General features: G+C 40.3%; 1 pseudogene across 1 annotated transcript; it reads right to left on the bottom strand.

The window, feature by feature from the left end:
- Positions 1 to 1,494: 1,494 nt before the first annotated feature.
- LOC148742813 (uncharacterized) lies at positions 1,495 to 11,621 on the bottom strand (annotated as a pseudogene). The gene is made up of 5 exons (XR_016001287.1): positions 11,349 to 11,621; positions 4,612 to 4,682; positions 4,321 to 4,427; positions 3,562 to 3,671; positions 1,495 to 3,018 (listed from the first exon to the last, which is right to left on the bottom strand). The product of XR_016001287.1 is annotated as an uncharacterized LOC148742813 (transcript).
- Positions 11,622 to 12,612: the final 991 nt, after the last annotated feature.

The raw sequence follows: 12,612 nt of genomic DNA, 5'->3' as shown, positions 1-12,612 counted from the left end.
CCAGGCTATCAGGATAGCCTTTGAAATGGATAACAAGAACTAAAACAACGTTATCGCTATAACACCACTGTTCAATGGTCAACACCTTCACTCTACAAATCAGGCAGTGTTGGTGTCTCCCTGTCAGTGTATCGTAAACAGCATCTTGAACTACTCAGAGGTGGAGTATGCCTGTCGCTGTAATATGGTGAGCAGTGCTGCACTGCATGCTGAGGTATAGGATGCAGTGGATACTGTGTTGCTTGGGGTGGGAATGAATGGAAGAGTGGTAACTTTTGATTACCAGTACCCCCCTGCACCTGTGTTAACATCTGCGTCATTCCCATCATTCCAAACATTTCACGAAAGAATTCTCTGTCCTCTCTTCTCTCAGTGCTTCGCGTCTCTGGAGTGATGACATTTTGAGATATTGTTTCCCTCAATTGTTCCATGTGTTCATTTGATTGTTGAAGTGCATCAGCCAGGCGTGGTTTCTTACGAAGGGGTCTCTTTGAAGCTTTTCTTTGCTTTGTTGTGGTTTGGTTTTCCTCTGATGGGTCAGGCTCTTCACAGCTTACTCCATCTGTGGCTCCATCTGTGGCTACAGTAGATTGGTGCTCCTCCTCAACTTGACTCTCAAACACATGACATTGTGGATAGTCATTCACTGGGCGAGAACCTAAAACCAAGGGGTTTGTAGTACACCTTTGAAATGTGGCAGGACTGTAAGTTTCACAGAGATAGGGATAAGTGGTTGAAAGGTAGGAAATAAGGGGGAATTCAAAATTCTTCAGTGACAATTCCCCACACTGTTTTACCACTGGAAATCAGCATAGTCCATTTTTTTATGGTGTATAAACTTGTAATAAAAAAGGGTAACATTTATCAACTTCCTTGAATTTTTTTATACATTCACAGGACGAAATGACTAAATTAAGTGTTCTTAAAGGTAACTTAAAGGTTAACATTAGAAGTGTTTAAGACATCTTTAGGTGACATACGAAAGTTCTGAAATGAATCTTTAATGCAACTTTCAGAAGTCAATTAAAGTGTCCTTATGAAGTATTTAGTTAAGACTTTAAGATCAAATGAAAGCAAACCTAAATAACCACTTCATGAACACTTTAAGATCACATGAAAGCAAACCTAAATAGCCATTTAATTGATTTTAAGAATCCTCTTAATTCTCGTAAACTCAACTTTAGTCAACTAAAACTGCTATCGTAAAGGCATCTTAAAGGTTTCTTTAATCTTTTGTTTCTCTGTAAGTACTGCTTAAAGTTGCAGGTTTAGTTGTACTTTCAGATTTTCTTAAACTTCAAGTTTTGTTAACATTGATCATTAAGTGACTTTTAAGTACCTCTAAAGGCTGTAGGTTTCACTTTCAATTGACTTTTGATTTGCTTAATCACACCTACATTTATAACACAATAACATATCAACGTGCAACCTTCAAATTGTTAGGAAAAGAGACATCACACATTCAAGTAATAACAGTGTTTGAAATAATTTCGTTCAAAACTCAATTGTTCCTCTGAGAAAACAGTTTTTTACCAGCTCTCAAATATAGCTAGCATATAAACGTCAGCAATTTATTGTCGTTTACGATTTACTATGAATCAAAATTACTCTTCCAGAACATTTGACATTAAATAAAATAACAGAGAAGGTACCTAGTCATTAGTGTATGAATTACTGCAATTCACATGACTTCAGGGAATACCATTACGATAACAGCTGCAAAATATATTTTCCTCTTAACCTTTACCTCCCATGATCCAATTAGTAATTCTCCCTACTTCCCTTCATACATTTCCTTATGAATTGGACAGGAGAATTTGGTCTTATTCGAAAACAGAACTCTCTGGCTGATAAACTGTTCTCATAACCACAGGACGAAATGACTAAATTAAGTGTGCTTAAAGGTAACTTAAAGGTTAACATTAGAAGTATTTAAGACATCTTTAGGTGACATATGAAAGGATATTCTATTCAAGCCCCATACCCATATAATTAAAAAGAAAGAGATAGCCAAATGTTTGAATTACTAATTGTCATACTTTATTAAAATTGTTTCTCGTTCATTAGTGTATAATATAATCTCAGTCATGTAGGTAATAGAATATTTACCAGTATAAAAGTATGACAAATACTCTATACAACTAGCTGTAATAACACACTACACAAAAAGCTGTTGATTCACAAATTGTAATCTCAAATCCAGCTACTAAGAAATGTGATTTGAAATGATACTTGTCTAACAAAAAAATATAAGTTCAACTTATCGATCTAAAAAATCAGAGAATTTTTCTTAAGCGACTTCAACTTGCAATAACTATCAACTATCTGCTACGTTATTAGATATGTAATACTTAATAAATAAGATCATATACCTTAATTTCTTTTAGTAAAGAACTGGTAGAGAACAGTTCTTCCTCTAAATGCAGCTGAAACTTTGATATACAAAAATGATGTATACATCTATATGGAAAAAAGTATCTCATGTGGAGGAAATTAAATATAACATTGAAGAATTCACAGTCACTTTAGATAATGAGACCATAAAAATTGCTAAATTACATATTCAGTGAAAAAGAAGCCTCATTCAGGCATGTAAAAGAACCTCATTCTAGACTTTCTATCTAATAATCTGGATATTTTGTACATTTTCGATTTGATTGATTAGTAAACTAATTTTTTTCACTGTATCATTGCCCACTCTGGAAAATTGTCAGTAGGTGGGCATCTCAGAGAAGGTTGCCCATCAACCCTGGGTAGGATTCTCTCTTTAGCTCTTGAAGTGAGCTTTTTCTTATAAGCCTTGTCAAGTTTCTTTTTAATTTTTTTCATTCTCCTACTTTCTCACTGAAGGTGATGCACAGAGTATTTTGTTACTTTTGAGGTATTTTCATCGTGATCCTCATAGCAGCTTTCCTCACTGCTCATTGCCTCCATGACAAGAATCTCTGCTGCTCTCCCCTTTTCATGCTGGTCGGCCCAGTTGACCAGCTCCAGAGCTGTAGTTTGTCGCATTAACTTCTAAAAACAAAACAATTCAACAGGCATGAAAAGGGTGTTATAAGACTTCAAATGAAAAATATGATCCAGATCACTTATTTCTCTTGATATATATGCATGTGTGTGTGTGTTCCCAGTTTAAGAATAGAATTCTTAAGCATGTTGTACTATAGGGTCTCTGTCCTTTTGATTTCATCAAATGGTCCATACAAACTATCATTTATCTCAAATTACATCTCAATATTTTTCAAATTTACTTTAGAAAGATTTTCCTGGAAGGCTCAGAATACATAACTTATTCTGGTCTACAGACCAGAATACATAACTTATTCAACAATTTCTCTAATAAGCACATAGTCCCTGAAATGTGTCTACATTGAAAGCCATCCAATTTTGAAGTGCCAAAAGAAAGACATTCAATGGGAAATATCTTTCCTCCCATTGATCAGTGTACTTGAGGGTGCACTCACGTCTGGTAACACTGAACATCTCTCAGATCCCATCATTTGTGAACATCAGGGTATATGAAAAGTAAAATGTTAAAAATAGTATTCCAGTAAATACCTCTCTTTGGCGACCTTTCTTCCTGGTTTTTCGTTTATGAGCCTCATAGCGGTTACCATTCTTCAGTTTCTGTGTTTCCACGCATGTTTTGAAATATCTTTTTAGAGCAGCTGTTTAAAGAAATTATTATCAAAATGCCATGAGAAGTTGATTGTAAAAAGATTCCCACACAAATAAATAATGTTCAAATTTACGAGAATTTATTAGCAAGTTATATAAATTTGCTGTATGTCTTTGGTGATTCATTGCTAAGGTGTAATGTATGCTTTGTTGAGGATCTACACTGAACTAAGTGTCTCAGAGACAAGAAATAAACCTGAAAATTTTAGTTTGCAACATATTTAAATTTCTGTAACATTTGGGAAAGTTAGTATGTAAGTTAGGAAAAATTAAAAATGCACCCCTCCTCTTGTCCTAAATTTGACCATGTAATGAAGGTGCTCATTAGGGGTTTCATGGTATCTAACCATGTTAATGAATGTGAGTTCTATGACAACATTTTTGTTGAGGGGAATGTGGTAAAGGACACGAATTGATGGTAGAGACTAAAAGCAGGGGTATCATTAAGGGCTGGGCAATAGACAAATTGACCAACTGTAAGCACAATTTTGTGTGGATGTTTTCAAGCCAAGGCCTTCACTAAAACTCAACTTGTTATAAAGGAAATATGCTTGAGTACCAAATCCTTATGCTCACCCACAAAATGTAATGACACCCCAGCAAAAGTGAAATGCATGTGCTTTAATTATTGGTAGCTACCTTCTATGACATCCTTTGTCTAAGGACACTTTTCAGCTCCTCCCTGTTGATGTATCACCTGCTCTGTTGTCTGCTCAAAAATGATGTTGTTCTTGTCAGAATTTGTTCTAAGACAAAAACAAACACAATTACCAGGTATTCTGTTGTAACAACTTTAACACTAAGACAAAAGTAACAACAATAAGGTATTCACATAACATCTCAATATTTCAAGCACCAGCTTAGACTCTGATTTCACGGCTCAATCAAGATAAAGTAAAATATCTTTGAATCTAAAAACATACTGCTCACTCTTCGTCAAGATAAAAACCACTTAAGTCATCCTTTTTCAAAAGGAGCTTATATATTCTCCTCACAGCTCTCTAAAAGAACGAAAAAACATTCAGCAATCAATTTGTTCCCCTCTACTATGGTTTGTCCTATTTCTACTTTTACACTTTTAAAAAACCCTGGTTGTTAACACAGGTACAATTAAAAATTAAGCTTACCCATCTGTCATTAGAGCAGGGTGTTCTGTTCAGACTACTAAAAGGTTTTGTTCCGACTACTAAAATAACTTGTTCAGACTACTAAAATAACTTGAAGTGAAAACCACATGTATTTTTTTTACTATAATAGTAACACAACAAAATGTCCTCAGTAGGGTGGTCTCGTCATAAGTCCAGTCTCACTGGGGGGCGTGAGATCCTCCCACTGCGGGTCCGGGCCCGAACATCCTCCCCACCTCTCCAATACCTTTGGAGACTTGACACTGGTTTCCGTGTAACTTGTTTCTTCTTCGCCCTTTCCTTGACCTTTCGAGCAACAGACTCCCCACCGTAAGCACTGCTGTCACAAAATTCACCACTTCCAAATTGAGTACTGCTTGCTTCCAAACGATTTAGCCTCTGTACAGGTCTCCTTAGAAGCCCTTTCTTTGTCTTCAAAACAACAGTACGAATCAAGCCGTCTTTTCCAGGAAGCAATCTTTCAACTCTTCCCATTGGCCACTTTCCTCTCGACACCTTGTCTTCAGAAATCAGCATTACATCTCCAATCTTGAGGGCTGGTTGTTCATTCACCCACTTCTTTCTAACGGATAACTGACGCAAGTACTCTCCCCGCCACCGTTGCCAGAAATGGTTAATAAGCTTCTGCTGGTACAGATATCGCTGCCTCGTTGTGCTTTTGTTTGCTGAAAGTTCGTCTACGAAGTCCGGTAAGCTAAACAGGGGTCTTCCAATAGCAAGATGAGCTGGTGTTATAGGCGTTAGATCTCTTATGTCGTCACTTACTGTGGTGAGCAGTCTCGAGTTAATAACGGCTTCAATCCTGGTAAGGATGGTGGTCAACTCTTGATAGGACAACAGCGCTTTGCCCAAGATCTTGCGAAGAGGTTCCTTCACTGAACGCACCAGCCTTTCCCACCAGCCGCCATGCCAAGGGGAGCGCTCGACGATGAACTTCCACTTGATTCCCTTGGAGGTCAATTTGGCCTGGAGCTCTTCCTGATCTATCCTGTCCCACAATCCTTTATTGACAGATGACCCTTGTTTGAACAACCGTTGGATCTCACGGTCAGCGCATTTGAACGTCTTCGCATTGTCAGACCAGATGGTTCTACAGAGCCCTCGTCTACTGATCATACGAAGAAATGCCTGAAAGAACTCTTTAGTGGACAAGTCACCCGTAAGCTCTAGATGGGTCATGCGGGAGGAGGCACAAGTAAAGATGCAAATATAAGCCTTTTCTGGGGAGGCACTCCCTCGTACGAACAATGGCCCTGCAAAGTCTACACCAACGTGAGTGAAGGCTGGAGTCAATGACGCCCTCTCTGATGGCAATGGCGCCATTTTCTGTGAACATGGACCAACTCGTTGACGTCGACAAACAAGGCACTTTCCTAGGATTCTTTTAACTTCACGACGTCCCTTGGTGAGCCAGATCTCTTGTCGTAGAACCAAAAGAGTGCCCTCAGGTCCAGCATGAAGTAACTCCTTGTGCACACTTTGTATGATTTTCTCAACTACCGCATGCCCATGTGGTAAGATTATTGGATGTTTGGTACCCTCTGGCAAGTCTGAGTGCTGTAATCTACTTCCTACCCGCAGCAAGCGATCTCTCTTGTCGAAATAAGGGTCCAATTTTAATATAGCACTGGTGTTTGGTAAAGGAAGGTCCTCCTCCAGCCTTTCATACTCTGCTTGGTACACCTCTTGTTGTATCTCCCGGTACCACCTCAACTTGGCATCTTGCAGCTCCTCGGCTGACAGCTCTTTGGAACCTGCACTTATTCCTGACTTAAAAGCTCGAACACCTCGAAGAACAAATGCTGTTACCTGGATTAGCGTCAGCCATTGCTCATATCGAGATGGATCAATCACTGGTTCCATAGTAATCAATGCGCACGTTCTTGTCACCCTTTGTTTTCTTTCTTTCTCTACAGACTCGGTCAATTCGTTTGGTGACTCTCGTTGTTCAGGCAGGCATTGAGAAGATAACCAGCACGGTCCACTCCACCACAACTTGCTATCAGCTAAGACCTTTACGGGCACTCCACTTGTAAGTAAGTCAGCAGGATTGTCCTCCCCTGAACAGTGTTTCCAATGGTGTGGGTCCCATGTGGACTGAATCTCAGCAACGCGGTTTGCTACAAATGTCTTCCACTGGCTACTTGAGCCTCTGATCCACTGAAGAGTTACCATGCTGTCAGTCCAGCAGACTACCTGCTCTACTTTGAGTGTTAGCGTTAGGGATTCTACAACAAACTTCAGCAATCTTGCGTTAACAACAGCTGCAAGTAACTCTAATCTCGGTAATGATACAGCCTTTGTAGGAGCCACCCTTGATTTGGACATGACAAGATGTGTTGACGCATGGCCGGTTTCATCCAAGCACTTGATATAGACTGCCGCGCCGTATGCCTTAGGTGAAGCATCACCTAAGCCATGGAGCTCTATTCTAGAACTTGATCCAATGTTTTCCATGAAATAGCGGGGAATGGTGATACAACTTAACTGTGAAAGTTCCGATTTCCACGACCTCCACTGGTTAGCAATATCCTCATCTAACTGGTCCTCCCACTGTAAACCCTTCTGCCATAGTTCTTGGAACAACATTTTCGCTCTGATTGTAAATGGTGTGATTAGTCCCATAGGGTCAAAAACCCTCGACGCAATGCTCAACAGACTTCTCTTCGTTTCAGGGTCACGAGCGGCCAGCGTACTTGGTGACACGTTAAAGAGGAAGCAGTCAGTTAGTGTATTCCAACATATTCCCAGTGCCTTGAGCGGTTCCCTTGCATTGAAATCAACAGTACTGGACTCTGCCTGATCTTGCTCTGCAATGTGGCTAAGGACCTTCTTCGAATTACTGGCCCACTTTGTCAGATTAAATCCACCTCGTTCCATCATCGCACTTAAGGACTGCTGTAACTTCACTGTATCTTCAACATCATCAGCACCACTAAGGCAGTCATCCGCGTACATGTTCGACAGGACTTCCCTTGATGCATCAGGGAACTCTTCGCTGCATTTCTTCGCATGGCTTTGAACTGTGGCAATGGCCAGGAATGGACTACAATTAACACCAAATGCCAACCTTTGCAGCTTGTACACTCACGGAGCTTGTACACTCACTTTGTAGATTCCTTCAAAGATAACGTAGAGCGTCCTGGTCTCGTTCGTCAACCTTGATCTGGAGGAACATCTTTTCAACATCAGCCATAAGTGCAATCCTACGTGCTCGGAATCGAAGTAATACTGATACCAGGTTAGGTTGAAGTGCTGGCCCTGACAGAATACAGTCATTGAGAGATACCTCATGCTCGTCATATGCTGAAGCATCAAAAAGAACACGGCATTTTGTAGTTTTCTTGTCCTCTCGAAAGACTGCGTGATGAGGTAAATACCTGACCTTCTCGTTATCATCAACTGCTTCCTTTACTTCTACGGCAAATATCTTATCTACGTATTGGTTGATTGTATCCTTGTAAGCATTGGCTCTGTATGGGTTTCTCCTCAGCTGTCTTTCCACACTCTCAAGTCTCTTGGCTGCCTGGAGGTAGTTTGACTTGAATGGCAGAGCATCGCTTTTCCATAACAGCGGTACTTCATAACGCTCACCATCAAACTTCAGTCCCTCGTTGAACTGTCTAACAGACTCTTCTTCCTCTAAGGACATGGGTGTATTCCCTTTATCTACAATTCCAATAGATTCCAGCTCCCAAAACTGCTTAAGAATGTCTGTAACTGGATCAATGCACACGGTAGACAGCATGGATTGAGTGTTCTTAGAAGAAAGACCCTCGATGGGTCCTCCTACAATCCATCCAAGTGTTGACTCTACTGCAGTGGGAGCATGAGTGGCTTCCCCTTTCTTGCATTTACCACTCATAAATGAAAAGTAAAAGTCTGCTCCTATCAAAATATCAACGTTACTAGTCCACGAGGGTACGAGTCGGCAAGTATCAAGTTCCGCAGGTGGGGGTAATCTTCTAGCCTGATCTCCACTGGTTCTAGTGGTGTGCAGATCTTGTCAATGGTGAAGGCCTCCATGCTAACTGGCGTTGAAACGTTTTCTTGAACAGAGGCAAGTGAGAACCTGACTTTCTTCATTCTCTTTGTTTGACTGGCTTCTCCCCCTAACATGGATACACTAAGGACCTCAGAAGGTCCATCAAGGGCAAATGATTCGGCAACCTTCTTGGTGATATAAGACCTCTGGCTTCCTGAGTCAGACAAAACTCTTACAGGTACTCTCTGGAAATCGTCTGAAACCAGCATGGCTGTCCCAGTCTGTAATAAGGTTTGTTGCATCTTGGAGTTGTACGAAGCCACGAATCCACTTAATGTTGTATTCCCTTTTCTTCCATGGTAGGATCCCAGTCACCATGAAGTATGTTGTGATGATGCCGGTCACATCCTTCGACTTTGCACTTGGGTTGGCGGCATACTGAAGAATAGTGGAAAGTATTTGCAGGCTTTAAACAGTTAAAACATAGCCGGCTCTCCCTTACTAACTGCCAGCGTTTGTCAACTGACTTTCGCTCAAGCTCTGGACATTTAAAGGTTTCATGTCCCTGCTCCTTACACACATGGCAAGCTGCATAAGTTCTCCGATTTGTCTCACTTGCTAGTAGAGCGGCTGCTGAAAACACTTTCTCCCGGGTGTTCCTTGCCCCAGCTCCATCCTTGTCTCGTGCTCCACTTCCTCTAGCTGTCCCACCATTCTCACCAATCATACTAGCATTCCTTTTTCTGGCCTCCTTGGAAATCACTTGTTTATTCAGGAACTTGAAGAAAAGTTCAAGATCAACACTCTCTTCCTTTGTGTCAGTTAGTTCTAATTCCCATTTCTCGGATAACTCAGGTGGAAGTTTGGTTTCTAATATTGGAAGGAGGATACAAGAATGGGTCGTTGGCTTTTCGCCTCGGGCCTCCAGTGCTCTAATCCGATTCTTTAGCGTGTCATGGAGATCTCGCAAAAACTCTACCCCTTCGTTTGATCTTGGTAACTGGATAATTGACTTGACTAGAGATGAAATAATTATTCTTTTCCTACCAAAGCGATGTTTCAGAGCATCAACAGCATGCTGATAATTAGCACTAGTGACTTCAAATCCCTCGATTGTGTGATAAGCAATCCCTTCAAGTACTGAACGCAGGTAGGTGAATTTTTGAACAGAAGGCACATTGTCATTATCGGGAATAGCAACCTCGAATTGGTCCCCAAAAATTTTGAAATTTTAAAACATCTCCATCAAATTTGGGTAACTCAAGTTTTGGTAATTTTAAATGTGACTGTTTGTGCTCCGCTGAACTCGAAGTAGTTTGTTCGTCTGCTTTGGAAATTGCTTGTCTAGATATATACTCTTGAGCTATGTCTAAAGCATTATCAATCACTCGTTGATAGTCAATCCACTTTTGAGCTTCTTCAGCAACTTCATCATCAGAAATAAGAGCAATAATTTCCTCTCTTACCTTACTACAACTCTCCATGTAACCATTCAACTTTTGAACACGATTTTCCATTCTTAAGATGTTGTTGCTGGGACTTTTGCTTGTCTCAAGTATTACTTGTATCACAGCATTAATGTCCATCTTAAGGATCATTTCTTTCCTTCTTAACAACTGAAAATTACTTAACTGATGATTGGCAGACTGTGACGACGAGAGTTGACTAGTTGATGCTGCAGGCACGTAGTCAGCTGGCAAGGCTTGTTTAGAGCCTATATGAGTCGATTCCTCACTTTTGTTTTGCAAAGATGGAGGATTAGATTCTTCATGCTTTATAGCAACTATAAGTCGAGCCATGAGAGCTGGTTTCTTTCCTTTTGCCGGTAATCCTCTCCTTTGTAACTCAGCTTTGACTAAGGAAAGAGACATTTCACTCACAATTTCCTCCGCTGTCGATGCACAGTTGTCTGCCATATTCAAAACTGTAATCGTTTCTCTCGATGTTTACTTTTCTGCTCAGTGCTTTGCTTCCCCAAAGGTTTCTCAAATCCGGCCTCGAAGGACCATAATGTTCTGTTCAGACTACTAAAAGGTTTTGTTCCGACTACTAAAATAACTTGTTCAGACTACTAAAATAACTTCAAGTGTAAACCACACGTATTTTTATATACCATAATAGTAGCACAACAAAATGTCCTCAGTAGGGTGGTCTTGTCATAAGTCCAATCTCACTGGGGGGCGTGAGATCCTCCCACTGCGGGTTCGGGCCCGAACACAGGGAAGGTCAAAAAGGGTCCAAGAGAAAAAATGATAAAATGAATTTTCATACTAGATAATTCTTGTTGAAACAGAAGGGAGGAAAAAACTTTACTGGTAGACCTGTTTATGGTAACGGGGATTATCAAGTAAATGTAACCGCATGTAATCATGTGAAATGATTACCGCCGAAATAATTAAGTTAATTATGCATACAATTCGTGCGCCAAACACATACTCAACTTAAAAAAAAATCTTCCACGAAAGAACTGATTCAAGCAAATTATGAAGACATATCACACTATTCATGCTCATCAGTTATGTTTTTCTACTCACTCGACAAGCCGGTGGAACCACTACGGTCGTTCGCCTCTGTCTTCTGTTTTGGCGCCGACGGACGTTGCTTGCATTATAAACAGGTTCAAGACGGCTCTCGATCTGCTGCAGCGTTTCAGAGTTTTCTTTGTTACTGCGCTCTTGCTGCTGCCGAAGCTTTACATTTTCGCTTGCCAGAGCCTGGTTGCTGCGGATCACCTTATGGATCACCTTATGCAGTGCTAGGTCATTTTGTACCTTCATTCAAGTTACCTTCAATGCTCAGTTTCCTTCCATTCTCAGTTTCCTACCATTCTCAGTTTCCTTCCATTCATTTTTTATTCTAATTACTCTTTCAGTGTATGATAACAGATGCCAGACATGACTCAAGTAGATCAGCCATGCATTCTACAGTGACAGCTATTTCTATGAGGTAAGAAATTCCAACCGAATGCTAAGCCCTATGAATTTGATAACTCGTGCCTCACTTTTCTGAAAGCCTGTTTCCACTTCTATCATTTTATCAGTCGTCTTTGGGACTTTTGCCTCCCTGCAGCATTTTCAATAAATTGATAGCTCTGTTTCTCTATTTTGGCTGTTATGATGTGGGATTCCTGTCTTACTAAAAACCATAACATATCAAACATACCCTTGCTTTTAGCATACAACTTAACAGAGGTGGCCCATGACTGTGTCAGATCATTGAAAATTGGTTTGAGCAAAGAGGCATCAAGAATCCCTTTGACACCTGGCATGGTAAGTATGTATAAAAGTTCATATGTCAATGACTGTGTGGTGCTCTTCAGTTTTGTAATAATTTATTTAATGTGTTACTGGTAAAGCGCTGTAAAGGACATCGTTCGAGAACGTTGCAAATGGCAAGTAAGAATATGTTTCGGCAAACTAAAAAGCCCAAGATAAGATTTTGTAGCTAGCAGAAAAAGGCATACAATTTAGATTAAGAAGTATGACCCAAAATATGGCCTTAAAATATTTATCGGTTTTGTGAGTTCCCGATCACTGGAAACAGGACATTGAATATTTATGCTTCACGGTCTGACAGTATTATACAATGCCGACTCGGATCGAACTTGATATTACAAATAGAAGAATTATTGGCATAGACATTGCGAATAGTGGAATAATATCAGTTTGTAATCGTGTTGTAAATATGATTCGTTGAAGAGCCAACTTCCTTGGCATTGATTTTTACTTTCGTGGTTTTTCTACTCGAACGATCTCCCTGTTGTTCACAGTAAACCAACCGTTCAGCTCCTCGATTAAA

The sequence above is a fragment of the Stylophora pistillata genome, chromosome 1 (assembly GCF_964205215.1).
Source record: "Stylophora pistillata chromosome 1, jaStyPist1.2, whole genome shotgun sequence".
Taxonomy (NCBI): domain Eukaryota; kingdom Metazoa; phylum Cnidaria; class Anthozoa; order Scleractinia; family Pocilloporidae; genus Stylophora; species Stylophora pistillata.
This window is presented reverse-complemented; position numbering and strand designations above follow the sequence as displayed.